We start from the raw sequence: 16,539 nt of genomic DNA on the forward strand, positions 1-16,539 counted from the left end.
AATATTAACGTTTTTTTTAGAAAATATATGAAATATTTAATAGAATATTACATTGTAAATATTCTAATGTGATTTTTAGAATGTTATAATATTCTACTAGATTTGTCAGATATATAAAATATTCTAATATTCTACTAGAATATATAGAAAAATTATTTTTTTTTTTGGTATTTTTTTATTTTTTTTTTGGAAAATATAAATTCTGAAAATAATATTTGAAATTTTTTTTACAAAAATTTTCAATTATTTTGTATATTAAAAATGTTTTTATCTACTAAATGAGAGACTAGGATTGCGTCTCACAGACTCACAAAATTAGGTCGTATCATATGAACCTAACCTTATGTGTGTGTATATATATATATATATATATATATATATATATATATATATATATATATATATATATATATATATATATATATATATATATATATATATATATATAATATGCTGTGTTACCATAGATATGAAACTGTTTATTTAATCTTAAGAAAAACGTAAAATACTTAAAATTATAACTTATTTTATTAGATATTAAAAATCATTAACCAATTTCAAGTCTCAATAAGTGATTAATTAACTAAAGAAACCTCATCCATACATTTCCTTAGATTAAGGAAAGTACATTTGACCAAAGAGATAAACAAGTTTTAATATGTAATACGCTTCCGTCTTCACACTCCAGAATCCCCGTATGACTAAAATTTAATAAAATATATGATTCAAAATAATAACAATAATAATACGAAAGTCCCAATAATAGAATAGATCTACTCCCACCATATGATAAATACATAATTCAATTTCTAATTCTATAACCAAAGTACTAGAATATACATCATTGTATACTATCATCAATGATTCTCGAATAACTACCAACATAGTATATATCGGCATTTTAAAATTTCCAATAGCCAACAACTCTAATCCTCAATCTGTATATCAGGTTTTTTTTTTTTTTTTTTTTTTTTTTTTTTTTTTTTTTTTTTCATACTATATCTCCCCAAAAAAACATAATAAAGATATATCATGATTCAAAATTATTGTCATCTCATCATTTCCATTAATATTAACTTTTAATTAAATGAATTTTTAATGATTATCATCTTCTAATAGCTTTTTTAATTTAAATAATTTATCCCTATCTATTTAAAATGTTATAGAAAATTCTCACATTTAATTAGTCATTTTTTAAACAAACATCATATTTTAAATAATTAAAAAAAAAAATACAAAAATACACTGTGAAAAAAATATATATATTTCAATACGACGTTCAGGAAATTAACACGAAAAAATACTTCATAGTTATAAAAAAAAAAACTTTAAAATATTATAAAATCATTACATTTTTACATTATATAAATAAAATTTCATTAATATTTAATAAAAATTAATAATTAGTACATAAATGTTAAACATTTAAAAAAGTATATATAATTAAAGGTAACATAAAATCTGCTTAAGGATAAGTGTTTAAATCTACAAAATATAAATGTATATCGGTCACTCAATCATTCCTAATAAATGAAAATAATTTTAAAATGTGTCAATCTCTCATCAATTTTGATACTTATCATTTTTTATATATTTAAATAAATAATATATACATGTCAATTTATAGGGTTTTTTTTAAAATTATTAAAATTAAAAAACCACATAATACTTTTACTTTTATATATATATATATATATATATATATATATATATATATATATATAATATTAAATGTAATAAGTATGATAGTAAATTGTAATTAATATGTTTATTTATTCTTTATTTCAAATTTTTGTTTTAAAAAATACTTATTAATTCAATTTTAATATTTAATCTACCTGTATAATATACGGGTCTTACACAAAATAGATACTCCTATTAAATAATCAATGGATAAAACAAATAATCTATACTCACCAATGTTATTAAATGACCAATAAAAATATTTAATATTAATAAGTTATAACAAAAAAAAATTCATGCTCTGAGACTAACAAGTTGTACTTGTACGAGCATAACCATACTTCTACATACACAAAAGATAAAGCATGTTCTAAGCTTTCTAAGATCATTAGGTATGGGTCCGTTGTGGTGGTGTTATAACAAAAAGCAACAAGAAGAGGGAGTGGTGTTCATGGTGTTATAACACCATGTTAAGAGGAGAGAGATAAAAAGAGATAATTTGGCAGCCAATAGAATAGCTCATTTCTTATTGTCATGGAGATAACAAGAAGCACCACAACAAGATGCAACAAGAAGGGGGGGGGGGGGGGGCGGTGTTCTCCCTCGTCACGACGCCATTGAGGGTGTCACCTCAGCACAATGAGCACGCCATAATGCCCATACCGTCTGCTCTAATCTTTATCTAAGTTGATCCATTTCCCGTGTTACTAGGCTTCAGGCGCACGAAAACACATGTCTTAGCTGGAAACAAATTACTTATTTTTCATTATGATAGTTCGGTTCCAGTCATAACTCTTTTTTCGGTAATGATACTTTTAAAAAATTAACAAAAAAACTATAAATCATAAAATCCAATATAGTACTATATATATTGGAGAAAAAAAATTAATTAATTTTTTGGATCATTAAAATTGAATCATAGATAATAAAAAGTGAATCGTTGATCATAAAAATGATCCAAGATTCAATTTTAATGATTCAAAAAAAATTCAATTTTATGGTTTTAAATTTTTTTAAGGTGCCCTCACCCAAAAAATAGTCCTTATATGATCTTATATATATATATATATATATATATATATATATATATATATATATATATATAAAAGCGCGCACACACACACACACTAGGTTAGAGACTCATGTAATACACGAGTTAACAACTTAGAAAATCAAACTACATTTGTAATATATATATATATATATATATATATACACACACACACACACTATGTTAGAGACCCATGTATTAAATGAGTTATCAACTTAGAAATTCAAACTGCACTTCTAATATATATATATATATATATATATATATATATATATATATATATATATATATAATACTAAAATATGACAAAATATAAAAATATAATTTATTTCAAATCACTTACTTTTATTTGTAGGTATTTTTCTTTAATTAAAAATGTTAATTGCAAGAAATCAATTTACATTATAAACATTGTAAATCTAAGAATACATCTTAGTTATCATCGTACAACGAATAGAAAGGCAAACTGGCAACAAGTTGCGTTGCTAAATCTTTTTGTATGGTAAAACCAATTCTCTTGAAGACTACATCTATAGATCTAGGGGATATAATATTGTTATGCATGATACGTTGTACTCTACTAAGAAGCTCCATTGCATCTGGCACAAGAAAACCAAACATATCAAAAGCAAATTGTATCTGGCACAAGAAAACCAAACATATCAAAAGCAAATTGTATGAATACATGTTGATTTTCCATGCATGATTTCTCATGTTTGGCGACCTTACATGTGGCAGCTTTTAATGAAGCATGTCCCGTCATGAAACCCCCCACTCTCAAGCCTACGATAGGGGATACCCTGTAAGGTCCAACACATGCATGTTTCCCACCAACCCATCCAAAAATCAAAACATCAGTTGGTCTAAGGGTTGACGTTCTCTCTGTTGGGTCAGTCAGGAAATTCACGTGAGCCTCTTTCTTGACGGAAACCCCAGTACGCTTAAACATATCGACCAAAACATCCCTAACCATATCGTGCCTATATTTGAATCCCAGGAGATCTTTGCAATGAATTGTATGATCTCCAAAAGAGTCCAAACATGCCTTGCGGCACACCGGACATATTTCGTCGGTTGGGAATATTGGAATCATGAATCGATATTTGAGGATTGTTGTAACGACCCAAAATTTAAGACCAAAAATTTCTTTTAATAAATCATTACTTAAAGTAAAGTCATCATTCCAAAACATATTATGAGTATAAGTTTTCAAAACACATGTTCATTATCAGAGTAAACATTCCCAGGCTGTCCAATCTATGGTGTGTGCCATGCGATCACCCCGAGCTCTTCCCTCTGCTACCGGAAGTACCTGAAACCAAAACTGAAAACCGTAAGCACGAAGCTTAGTGAGTTCCCCACCCTACCACATACCATGCATAACCACATATTACACATACTGGGCCACGCCCACTATCTTGGGCCTCGCCCGCTACAACGGCCCCGCCTGGCTTCGAGCCCCGCTCGGATACAGATCTGTTTTATTTAGGCACCGCCTGTCACAGGGCCTCGCCCGCCAACAAATAATAACACATAAACATTTCATAACTAACACATACAACTGGTTCTGTCCTAAGGCCTCGCCTATCCTGGGCCTCACCCATGTCCTGCTACTGATGAGTCATGGGACCCCGTCCACGCTCCTAATGGTAGTGAGGTACGGGCCTAGCCCACTCTCACTCCTGTTCTAGTTCGGGCCTCGCCCTATTCTGCTACTAATGAGATATGGAACCCCATCCACACTCTGCTACTGGTGAGATACGGGACCTCGCCCACACTCACCTCCCTACCAGGCACATACATGTAGCACACAGACAACAAGTATAAACTATCATATTAACAATTCCTTGGGCACCTGCCCGCTATTATTGGACCTCGTCCTGAAAATAATACTAGCATACTGTGCCTAGGGCTAACCCCGGGTCTTTTACTCATAACTACATGGGCCGACATTGTGGCCTTAGACCCATTCACACAAAGGGAAGCTCACCTGCACTGGCTGAACTTGCTGATGATCTCACTAGTTGCTGCCCGACAACTCACGAAACTCCTGCTCCCCTTGCTCCCCGAACTACCAATATCAATGCAACACTGAGTCTAACTGACCCCCGAAAGACAACCAAGTCCACCCTGGTCCAAGGTCAAAGTCCTAGTCAAAGTCAACCTTCCAGGTCAAAGTCCTGGTCAATATCAATGCAACACTGATGATCTCACATACACTCCGATGACATCGTAAGCAAAGCTGGAACAAAGAAGCACATAACTTTGGGCATCGTTTGAAAACTCATCCTATCGTTTCCTGATACTGCTCGGAGACCATCCACGATGGCTTGTCAATCCCCTCTGTCGACTTCGGTTGCACATCCCTCTATCTCTCTGTTCACGCCATTAGCTAATGTCATCGGAAACCATGGAGGATCTCATCGGAAAACTTGAGGGAATCAGAGTTCACACACACACAAAACACTCGACGGACCCTTGCGGCTCCCTCTCTCTCACTCTTTCCAAACTGTACCATCCCAAATTTCAAGCCCGAAAATTTCGTTTTTCAATTAATAATTTATAAAACATTTTACCATAACATTGTCAATAAAGCAACACATTACAAAATCATAATGTTGTGTCCCAAACCATGACATCAAAAGTAATGAAAATCAGAGTACAATCCCAGAGTGTCCGATATGGAATCATGTGTGTGTGTGTGTGATGCGATGCTATGCCGTCGGCTCCTTCCCCTTAGACGAAGAGGTACCTGAAACCAAAACTGAAACCGTAAGCACAAAGCTTAGTGAGTTCCCCCATAATACCACATACCATACAATATCGTCGGTATCTTTCAACCGATAATCATCATCGGTATCTTTCAACCGGTAATCATCATCAGTATCTTTCAATCGGTAACTTTAATCGGTATCTTTCAACCGGTAACTGGGGACTATTCCACCCCTAATTCAAATCTAGAGAGTTTTGATGTGGATTTTTTTACAAATCTAGCTTCAATTCACCAAAACTTTCTTGAATCCAAGCTCTATTTTAAAAACAAAAAAAATTATGTACTTATAATGGCGATGTTAGCATTTAATATCCCAAAAATATAATGAAGATGTTATAGAAACAATAATTGCGACCGGAGGTTATTTTGTTCCTTATGTTAAAAAATATTGAAATTCACTTAATAAAACATTTTATGAATCATTATGAATTTAAAACTCTATTTGTTTAATTAAATGCATTTTTAATACCTATTTTGTGCACTTTCATGGAAATAGTGCATAAAAGACCTATGTTGTGCACTTTCATGGAAATAATACACAAAAGAACCACTGTGTGCACTTTGATGGAAATAGCACAAAAATCCCTTTGTATGCATTTTGATGGAAATATTACATAAGAGATCCATTGTGTTCATTTTAATGGAAATAATGCACAAGAGACCCTTTATGTGTTATTTGGTAGATTTAGTGCACAAGAAACTTAATATATACACTATAATGAAAATAGTAAACAAGAGGCTCATTGTGTGCATTATAATGAAAATAATGCAGAGAAGGCCTAAATAGAAGATTAAGAACTAGTTCAATTTGTGACCCCTTGAGAACTAAGATTAAGGAAAAAGTTCAAACATAATGGAATTTTAACAAGGAAGGTATGGTCATTTGAAAATGGCTAGATTAGAGCCTAAAACATTTGTGGTAATGTCATTTTATTTGTTTAGTATTTAGGCTTGTCTTCAATTTGTAATAACCATTTTATACATATTCCATCTAAAACTCCAACAGTTTTACATGACATAATAAACGAAATAGTATACATGTTTCATCTAAAACTCCAACAGTTCTACATGACATAATAAACGAAATGGTCAAATATTATATGTTAAACCAATTGTGCATTAACTGATAATTTTCTTAATATTACATATACATTGAACCCGTTCCATTTTTTATCAGTAGAGTTCTCATGAACATGTTTGGGATTCTTAAGCAAATATAGATGCAATATTATTACAACACTATAAACTTGGGTATAAAAATTTATTAATTGTCTCTCTTAAATGATGGAAATTGCATACCATGACCCAATTCTTAACATTATAGGAAATAATGCAAAGAAATTTGGCTAGTTCTTTATCAAATTTTCATTTATCTACTTTCTTTTAACCCCCTAATGTTTGAAAAATCTTACACAGCTTTGTGAATCATCTCTATGTCACACAAAGTTGTGATACACACACAATGTCATCTAAATTCCTTTGAAATCCGTGAACCAAAGAGATCTATTAAATTTCAATCAATAAATGCTTGTAATTTAACTAGGATACCTAAACGTCTTAACAAAATATATATATATATATATATATATATATATATATATATATATATATATATATATATATATATATATATATATATATATAATGAAGAGTGTAGTCAATTTTTTTTTAAAAAAAGCTCCACAAACTTGTTACGACACTAGTAAGAGTAGTTTTCTAAAAAGTTGGCATATAAGATAGTTGATGAACTAATTTTTGGTTTGTCAAATACAAAAACATCCAAAGGTCACCTTGGGTTCTTTAACAGGGGCGGATTTAGGGGGGTTCCGGGGTGGCACCGGCAACCCCTAAATTTTTCGGTTACAGTGGAAAAATTTTCGAAAATTTTTAAAATTTTTATTTTTTCTACTATTGTGCAACTCCTAATCTTTCCGTGCAACCTCTACTATGAAATCCTGCGTCCGCCCCTAAGTTCTTATGAGGGCAAGGAAGATGGTATGTTTAGTTGTAGCAAGTCTTTACTCTTTATAACACTTCTCTTTGCTCTTTATAACACTTCACAAAGATTTTGCAGTTATTTCTTATGACAACCTGGTTGAGTGAGAGAGTACGATACATCGATATAAAAGTTTGATCCCTTAGGATCTTGGTCCATGATAGCCTTTTGATTAATAGAATTGGAAGATGAGGAAGATAGGGCTTATGATGATCGTCTATTTGAGTCACTTATTTCGTATATCTATTTTAAGTGTTTTTGTCTTGTTTTGTTTTGTTTTTACGAATGCAAAGTCCTTAAAATCACAAGTTTGACGCTTAAGAAAGAACTATTCTTTGGTGGACGTGGGACTTGGGACCTCCACAATAAGTATGCAGGATGAGCCTAAAGAAGCTCCAATCAACCAAGCCACGAAGTTTGAGAATAAGGTGAGATCTCGGCATTTAGTGGCCAACGAATCACCGATCAAAAAGTAGATTTTTGGTATTAAGCAACCTTGAAAAAACATTATTCATTTCATTTATTAATTCATATGGAAATATAATTTATTTGTATATTTTATTTACTGGATGTATTATTTAGTATTAGACATGATCATATGTCATGTCTCAATTGTTTTTTTTTTTTTCAAAAAACTGTCAATTAAAGAGTACGTATACAATAATTCCACATCTATCTTACCCATATTGTATCTCATTTAATTAAATTAAAATTTTAGTATTCACTTTTCAACATATATAAGCTTATTCTCACAATTACAAAGCTTATAAAGTTATAATAGAAATAGTTTTATCAACAATATTTTGAGAACATTACTTTTTTTACAACAAATTTGAAGGATAAACAATAAGAAACTTTGAAATGTTATTTTCTTGACATCTCATTTGTTGGTGATTTGTTATCATCAATGTTATTTAAGTGTAATGGGATTACTTTGTTAACTAAAAATGATCTTGATAAATATTAAACAAGTAAGGAAGGTGTGGAGTACACACTTGTTTAATTTTGATCAAGTATCAAAGTACACTGTCATTTAAGGTCGAAACCCCTGAACGAACGGGGGTCCGGGGGCAGCGCCCCTGGAGCGGGGTCCAAGGGGCGGCAGCCCCTGGCGGGGTCCAAGGGGCGGCAGCCCCTGGCTGGGATCGAAAATCCAAATTTTGAATATTTGACCCGGTTTTGACTTTGCATTAATCTTTATACCAAACCCGGATTTATAACAATTTTGACTGTTGAGAAAACTGTTATATGACAGTTTTGACAGTTTTTCAGACAATGAATGTATATAACCAATTTTAGTCAGTTTTCTGGTACTCACGAAAATTACACCATCTCATTCTCTCTTTCTTTCTCTTTGATTTTATCTGAGTCTTATCCAATTGAGGATTTGGGAGTACCACCCAAATACTTCGATTTGAAAGTGATTATCACGATTCTTAGATTTCCAAGTGCCACTAAACCATATTTCTAACATCATTGTGAATTATCTTCTCCTATAATTTACCCACAGGCTGTTTGTAGATGTAACATGATTCCGTTCATGAAGTTGATATCCACTATGCATTCCCATTCTCCATTTTCATTCGTCCTTTTTCCCAACGCCCACATCATTAACTTACCAACAATTGCTCTTAATTATAATTTATACCATCCCTACCCCTTGAAACATATGATATATATTAATATATATTCTCACACACACACACTCCTTTTCTACTTTGATACTTCAAAATCATAAGTTACGTCAAATCGATTCTTGTAATTTAGCAATAGATTTTGAAATTGTTATAGTTCCATATATTCAAATCATTCGATATGGTTTTGTATTTTATAGAAATCTTTATGTTATGATAATGAAAATTAAAGAAAAAAAAAAAGAAAGGATATATTCACAAGAATAAAATAAGAAGAAATAAGAGAAAGAGAGGACATAATGTCCACTAAAAGCAAAAGGGTGAAAAGAATGTCGCTCCATTTTCAACCTCAAATTCAGAGAGAATCGTTTCAATCCGTCTGAATGCTATTAATCGAATTTTCAGAAACCATTATTTAAACGTTTTGAATCAATATTTGGGTAAAAAAATCTAATTTATACTTTGTATTCTATCTCTTGTACGTTTTAGGAAGACTGTTTCATTATTCCTCAAAATTTTAAAATATTCTTTAATAATATTTATTATAGAGTACATCAAAAATTTATAAATAAATTAAAGGATACCGTATACATGGATAGGATAGCAGTAAATAACACGCAAGAATTGTTATAATGTAACCATATGAGAAGAAAATTAAATCAAGTTATATGATTATATCTTTATAATAAACTGAAAAAATAATCTGAGAATATATTTTATGTATTGAGATAAAATTATCTTCTTGAAAACGAGATTTTGGTACCTAACATTGGACGTACCTAAAAGATAAAACTTTGGATAAGTAAATTGTGTATGAGTGCTATTCCCACCAAAAACTGTATAATAATTAATAAACATAAAATATAAGGAAGAAAAGGAAAGTCAGCTGAAAGTGGTTGATCAATGCTCATTCTACTTATTTTAATTAGAAAGGGGTCGTGTCAACCTCCATGAATACAAATGGGCACAACCGTAATTTCAGTTCATTCTACTCATTCTTCTTCTTCTTCTTCATGTCGATTTCCATATGGGTGATGAGTGATCATGACTAAAAAGTTATCTTGATTTGAAAAAGGAAACGTATTAAATTTGATAATGCAGAGACAAGTTGCAAAATATATATCTCCTGAATGTGTTGTCGTTATCTTTATTTTGAATGTGTTGTTCTCCAAAAGTCCAGAACATAAGTTTAGAATTCATTAACTAATTTATGGAAGGAATTTAGGGGAAAAATTGTTGTCGATAAGGGGCATAATAGACTATTTTTAGAAGAATACATTTGAGCAAACAAGATATTATTGTTGTGGAGTTGTGCTCTACAATACCGAAAGGGTGTGGGACGAATGGATATCATGACAAACTTATCTATCGTTAATTTGTTGCAAATTAATGAGACCATGAATTTTTGGATGAAAACATAAAGAAGTGATTTCGTTTAATTAGGTCGCCCATAATTAATAATACTCATCACCTAAATATGTTAGGTGGATGTATGCATATGTTATTAGTTGATTTGTGTATGTATCTATAATATCTTTATATGTATCACTACTACAAAAAGCTACATATAACCCGCCACATAGGACCCCGTATTTAAAAAAAAACGGGGTTATATTATGTAGAAAACAGGTTTTATGAAAGGAAGAGTAATACAACACGGTTTAAAGTATGAATTGTACAAGCCGACTCCAATGCTACAACCGGGTTTATTTCTCTATAGAGTTATATGACCTGGTTTTATAGCTACAATTGGGTTCTATTGCTATGGGATGCGAATTGTAGAGGTCTGATCTAACTTTCAAAAACATTGTTTTTAACATATGACTATATATCAAGATACATTATTTAATGTTTTTTTACAGATCATGAAACAAAATTAAAACTTTAAGCTCAAAAGATAATTATAAAATTATTTATGATGATATCTAGTATAATTGGCCACGGATTACAATTGTTCTCATCCATGTACATCTTCATTTTTCTTTACCTTTTTAGCTATCGTATACAAATCAAGTATAATTGTGTGAGATGAATCAAATGGTTTATCAATATAGGAACAACGAACAAAGCAACAAAATACTACCACAAGTTTGATACTAACAACTGCAAGGGGTGGTACGAAGAACATGCCTAGCCAAACAACCAACAAAGCAAGACCGATTGAGTTTCTTCGTGATCATTTGAAGACCAACTCAGTGGTTAACATCAAAGCTGATTCTTGGATTTTTCAAGTTAGGCCATATCATTTTTCGGTTACATGTGAAGATTATTTTCGCTTGTTGAGAAAACAAACAGATATTTCCATTATAACAACTTGGCAGATGTAAGTACCTCAAAAACTATTATGTGTTGCCATAATGATTAGGTAGGTTCAAAGATTTTAGTTGATGTAACTCACTTTTTTGTAGGAATTTACATTCAATGGTTCGAACATGTGTGAACAAATGTGTTTTCCTAAACCCATATAAGATACTAGGGGAAGCTTGCCAAAAACATCCTAAGGGTGTTGTCAGTTATCTTGTTGATGCGATGCGTCTTTATCATGGAAAATTGTTTCTCATTGCACCATATTTGCAAAAGTACCATAAATTGATATCTTTATTATTATTTATTTGTCTTATTTGTTCATTTATACTAACATTCTTAATAATTACTAGTAAGCATTGGGTTCTCTTGGTGATGATCTATCACTGCAATCGTTTTGTGTACGTTTTGGATTCTCTTAAGAAGCCTGTAGAAAAGCTCGGCACTTACTGCTTGCTCAAAAAGCATGTGTACATGTAAGAAATTTATTAGTATAGTCTTAAAATTATTAGTTTGTAATAAATTTGAACACCATACTATTGATTTTTATCTTTTTAGGGATTTCACGAGATATGAAAAAGACATATCAACTTCAATTGGATGGATTCTCACTGAGGTAGTTTATATCACTTACATCCAAACAAATTGATCTTTTATTTGTCTGATTAATGTTTTCTTTCTATTACATTTTCGGTGTAACCAAGAACTAGGTGTTTTAGAGAGTGGACATTACTTAATGAGATGGATGTGTGACTTTGTCTTGACCAAACAATATGGATTTTCAAATAAAGTAAGTACTTTTAAATATCTTTTCATTGGTTCAAGTGTAAATTTGCAATAACTTTCTGTTTTGTTAATTAATAGTTTAATTTTTATTTCTCAAAAGTCTGATATTCTTTGGAATGATGACACTCATGAGAAAAAGATGTTGGTTTCGATCGTAGCTATGTGGGTCAGGGAATTTTTGAATCATTATATAAATGACATGGTCCTTTAAAAAACATATATGGTTAGTTATTAATTTCACAACATTCTACTTTTGGTTTAATGATCGAATGTTGTTATAGAAAATCTCATTATTGTTGTGTTTGTTTTTCAGAATATAGAGTTGATTTTGATGTCTTGGACAATCTCTCTACAAATGGATCATAGATGTTCTTTCTTTAGTTTTTTATGAAAGTTTTATGTAGTAGAAAATTACCAAAATGATGGATCTTTATTCTCAGACATGTTTTTTCTTTGATGTTGCTTCTATCAATCTACTATGGATGATTATTTAGTCTATGCAAATTTACAGTATTTTTCATTTATACCTACAGAGCTTCTTATTGAATGCAAAAAAATAGAATATCATATTGTATTTGGTAATAGGTCTATAGATTAAATAAAAGAAATATAAAAAATGCAGTTAAATGAGCCGGTTGCAATGAATCTGGGTTATATAAGGTTTGCGATATCCGTTTCAAAAAAATCTAGCTACATAATAGAACCCGGTTGCTTAAATGAAAATCGACCTTTATGATGAAAAAAAAAACGGTGATGAGTTAGAAGAAAACCCCCGGTTTTTTGTGATGAAATCGGTCTTTATTATGGAAATATGATCCGGTTCTACAACCAGGTTATATCAGGATTTCAACTTAGGACTCGCTTATAAGGAACCCGATTGAAAACCGGGTTATATTAAGCTTAAAATCAGGTCTTTTAGGCTTTTTGTAGTATGTATCTATGTATCACTTGAGCTCTTGAATATGTGTATGTATGTTCATACAAACACTACTAGAAAACTGGGTAAATACCTAAGAAAAATGACGGAATACGGACACAATAGCAACAAAATGAAATTCCGTCTATGATTACAGACAGATTGGATTTAGACTTATGTTTTTTTTTTGCTATCAGTCAGTAATCACATACAGAAATATTTTTTTAAAAAATAAATCAATTTTTTTATTACTATAAAAATAGTTCAATTATTATTATTAGTATTAGTTATTAATTAATTCTTTACTTTTATAATTAAAATAACTTAAATATTTACCAAATAGTTTAATTCATATAATTATTATAGTACTAGTATTTTTATTATTACTTATGTTTAATAAGAAAATAATAAAATACCAACGAAATTTTTTTGTAGGCAATAATCAACTTTTTGTAATAGTATTATATAGTATAAAAATAATTAAATTATTTTTATTAATACTTTTTATTACATATAATTATTTACCAAACAATTTAAACCTTATTATTATTATTACTATTTATCTTAAATATTAGTATTCATAAATAAACATGATAATAATAATAACAATAACAATAATAGTAATAATATAAATAATTAAAATAATAACAATATGATAATAATAATAATAATAATAATAATAATAATAATAATAATAATAATAATAATAATAATAATAATATCGTCCGTTGGTAGTGTTGTAAAAATATTGTTTGTCGGTTTTGTTGAGAATGCTTACGGTCACCTTTAAAGGAGCAGCAAAAGATTGGTTGAAGGATCTTCCCCCGAGATCGATCACAACATGTGCATGAATACGCGAAGAATTCATCCAACAATTTTTCCCACCATTGAAGGTTTCTAAATTGAAGAAAGCTATTGCAAATTTCGAGCAGCAAGCGGGAGAATCATTGTATGAGGCATGGGAGCGATACAATGGTTTGTTGAGGAATTTCCCTCAAAACGATCTAAATGTTCAACAAGAAGTCGCGGTTTTCTACGATGGTGTGAATATTACAACTAGACAACTCCTTGACTCTCAAGGACCACTCACAAAGAAATCTCCTGCAACAATAAAATAATTGATTGAAGAGTTTTCTAAACACTCGAGTGAGTATCACGATCCCCAAGATAATAAGACGAGAGGATTCAAGGAGGGAAATAGTGGATCGGAGGAATTAGTTGTGGTTATGGTGAAATTAGAGAGCATGGACCGAAGGATGACTAAAATGGATAAATCCATTCATGCCATAAGAGTGGAGTGTGACAATTGTAATGGACCACATTTCACCAAGGATTGTGATCTTAATGAAAATGGAAACTGAAAAGCTCAAGCATGTTATTCAAGTGGAGATTGATTCGACGATGATCGGAGAAAGCCCAAGAAGGAATGGTTTCCGTATGAAGAATACAAGAAAGTAAAGGACGAAAAGTATAAACAAAAGATGTGTGGTTTTTATCAAAAGGATACACGAAAAACTAACTTTGAAGCAATGATCGCTCGATTTTCTGCCGCATCTGAGAAGAGGCATGATGATTCTGATGTTGTACTCCGAAATCAGCAAGCATCGATCCGAAATATTGAGCAAGAAATTGGGCAACTTTCGAGGCTATATGTAACCAGATGTGAGATAGACATTTGAATAGAAGATCCCACTGTAGAGCCACAATCAAACAAGGAATATATAAGAAAGCCTAGATCAAGAGTTCTCATGCTATCCTACATGACTACATATAACCCCTAGGGCACTCCACTAGACGATCACCAAGTTACTAGTACTCTAACTAGCATACCACTACTCCTATATATATTAACATACAAGGATAGCCACTATAATACATAGTATAGTTAGGAAACTCACATGAATCGAAGACCCAATAAAACACAACAACATACGTACTCCTGCACTGATCGCTCCCGCGAACCGGCTAGCACCAAACCAAGGTGGACCTTAATCAATAACTTAATTTCTTCAAGTTTGACCCAAAGTCAAACTGGTCAAAAAGTCAACGGCCAACCCTCACCACGACGTGGAGGACTCTTGGCCAATTCGTGGGAACATCTGAACAAAATAGTCGTGAGAACCTCAATCATCATGATGTAACTAGCATATCGTCATGTCATGGGAGGTGATCCTAGACAACTTAATGGATTAAGCCCTTAATCCATTAAACCACACACCCATCTCCTCCAAAAGGCTTCCTTATACCCAAAGAGTCATAAAAATCGTTTCTTTATATTCATGCATGTCCAATGCATTCCTTTCCCCAAGATAAGTCACAACAATGGTGGAAATGAGGTAAAAAATTACATGCCTGATCCAAAACCTAACCAAATCTCAGATTTGGAACACTAAACCTCAAAAGGATCTCAAGGATCCATAAAGTTGCCAACTCTATGGAATCCATCAGTAACGGTCCAAAAATGCTAATAAATTTTCATTTTTAAATCATTAAATCCATACAAACATTTATTCCAAAACCAATCAGAGTAAAAAATAATAATCAATGCAGAAAAAGCCATCAGGGGATGTTGTGCAGTCATGCTGGGCCCTTCCATTTAGAACTGAAAGTACCTGAAAATGTTAAAACAGTAAACCACAAAACCATAAGAACAAAACTTAGTGAGTTCCCGAAAATACCACATACCATACTAATAGGCCCAATCCAACATAAAAATGGGTCAAACTCAACATACATACAAATAGGCCCAACCCAACATACATACAAATAGTCTCATCCAAACATACATACAAATGGCCTAGCCCAACATGTAAATGCAAGAGTCATAAAGATAGTTATCATCCTACACAGTATAGTGAGAAGACGTACCTCAACTTAAAGATAAGATAAACCACCCACTCGAGCCGACGTTATAAAGTTTCCTCTTGCTAAAAATATACACAATAAAACCCTAATTAACAATTAAGGTAATAACTAATGCACGGAAGTTCAAGGATGACAATTAAACCTCCTTGGGCAAAAGACCATTTTTTTCCTTCCAGTACTAAGTCCCAACATGGTTGACCAAAAGTCAAACTAATCAAAAAGTCAATGGTTAATCCTCAGTTGACTTACGCTCAACATAGCATACAAATCTACGCCTAGTATAGAGCTACGCTTAGCATATAGAAGTCTACCCAGCGTAGGGCTACACATAGCATACAAAATTTTACGCTCAGGATAGAGCTACACTCAGCGTACAAAAGGCTACACCCAACATAGAGCCCCCGATTCCCAAAATGTAACACCCATAAAATTCATGAAAAATTTTAACTTTTAAGACAACACTACAAATCAGCATTGTTTACATAATAGTTTTCAAAACATGTTTATTATCTGATTTTTCCCAAAGATCAT

The 16,539-nt window shown here is 31.6% G+C and overlaps 1 non-coding gene across 1 annotated transcript; it reads right to left on the bottom strand.

Annotated features, from left to right (window-relative positions):
• Nucleotides 1-14,042: 14,042 nt before the first annotated feature.
• LOC145019085 (small nucleolar RNA R71) lies at nucleotides 14,043-14,149 on the bottom strand. Its single transcript, XR_013667405.1, has one exon. It is a non-coding gene; the product is annotated as a small nucleolar RNA R71 (small nucleolar RNA).
• Between the last annotated feature and the right edge of the window lie 2,390 nt (nucleotides 14,150-16,539).

Source organism: Lactuca saligna, chromosome 9 (assembly GCF_052625555.1).
Source record: "Lactuca saligna cultivar CGN05327 chromosome 9, ASM5262555v1, whole genome shotgun sequence".
Taxonomy (NCBI): domain Eukaryota; kingdom Viridiplantae; phylum Streptophyta; class Magnoliopsida; order Asterales; family Asteraceae; genus Lactuca; species Lactuca saligna.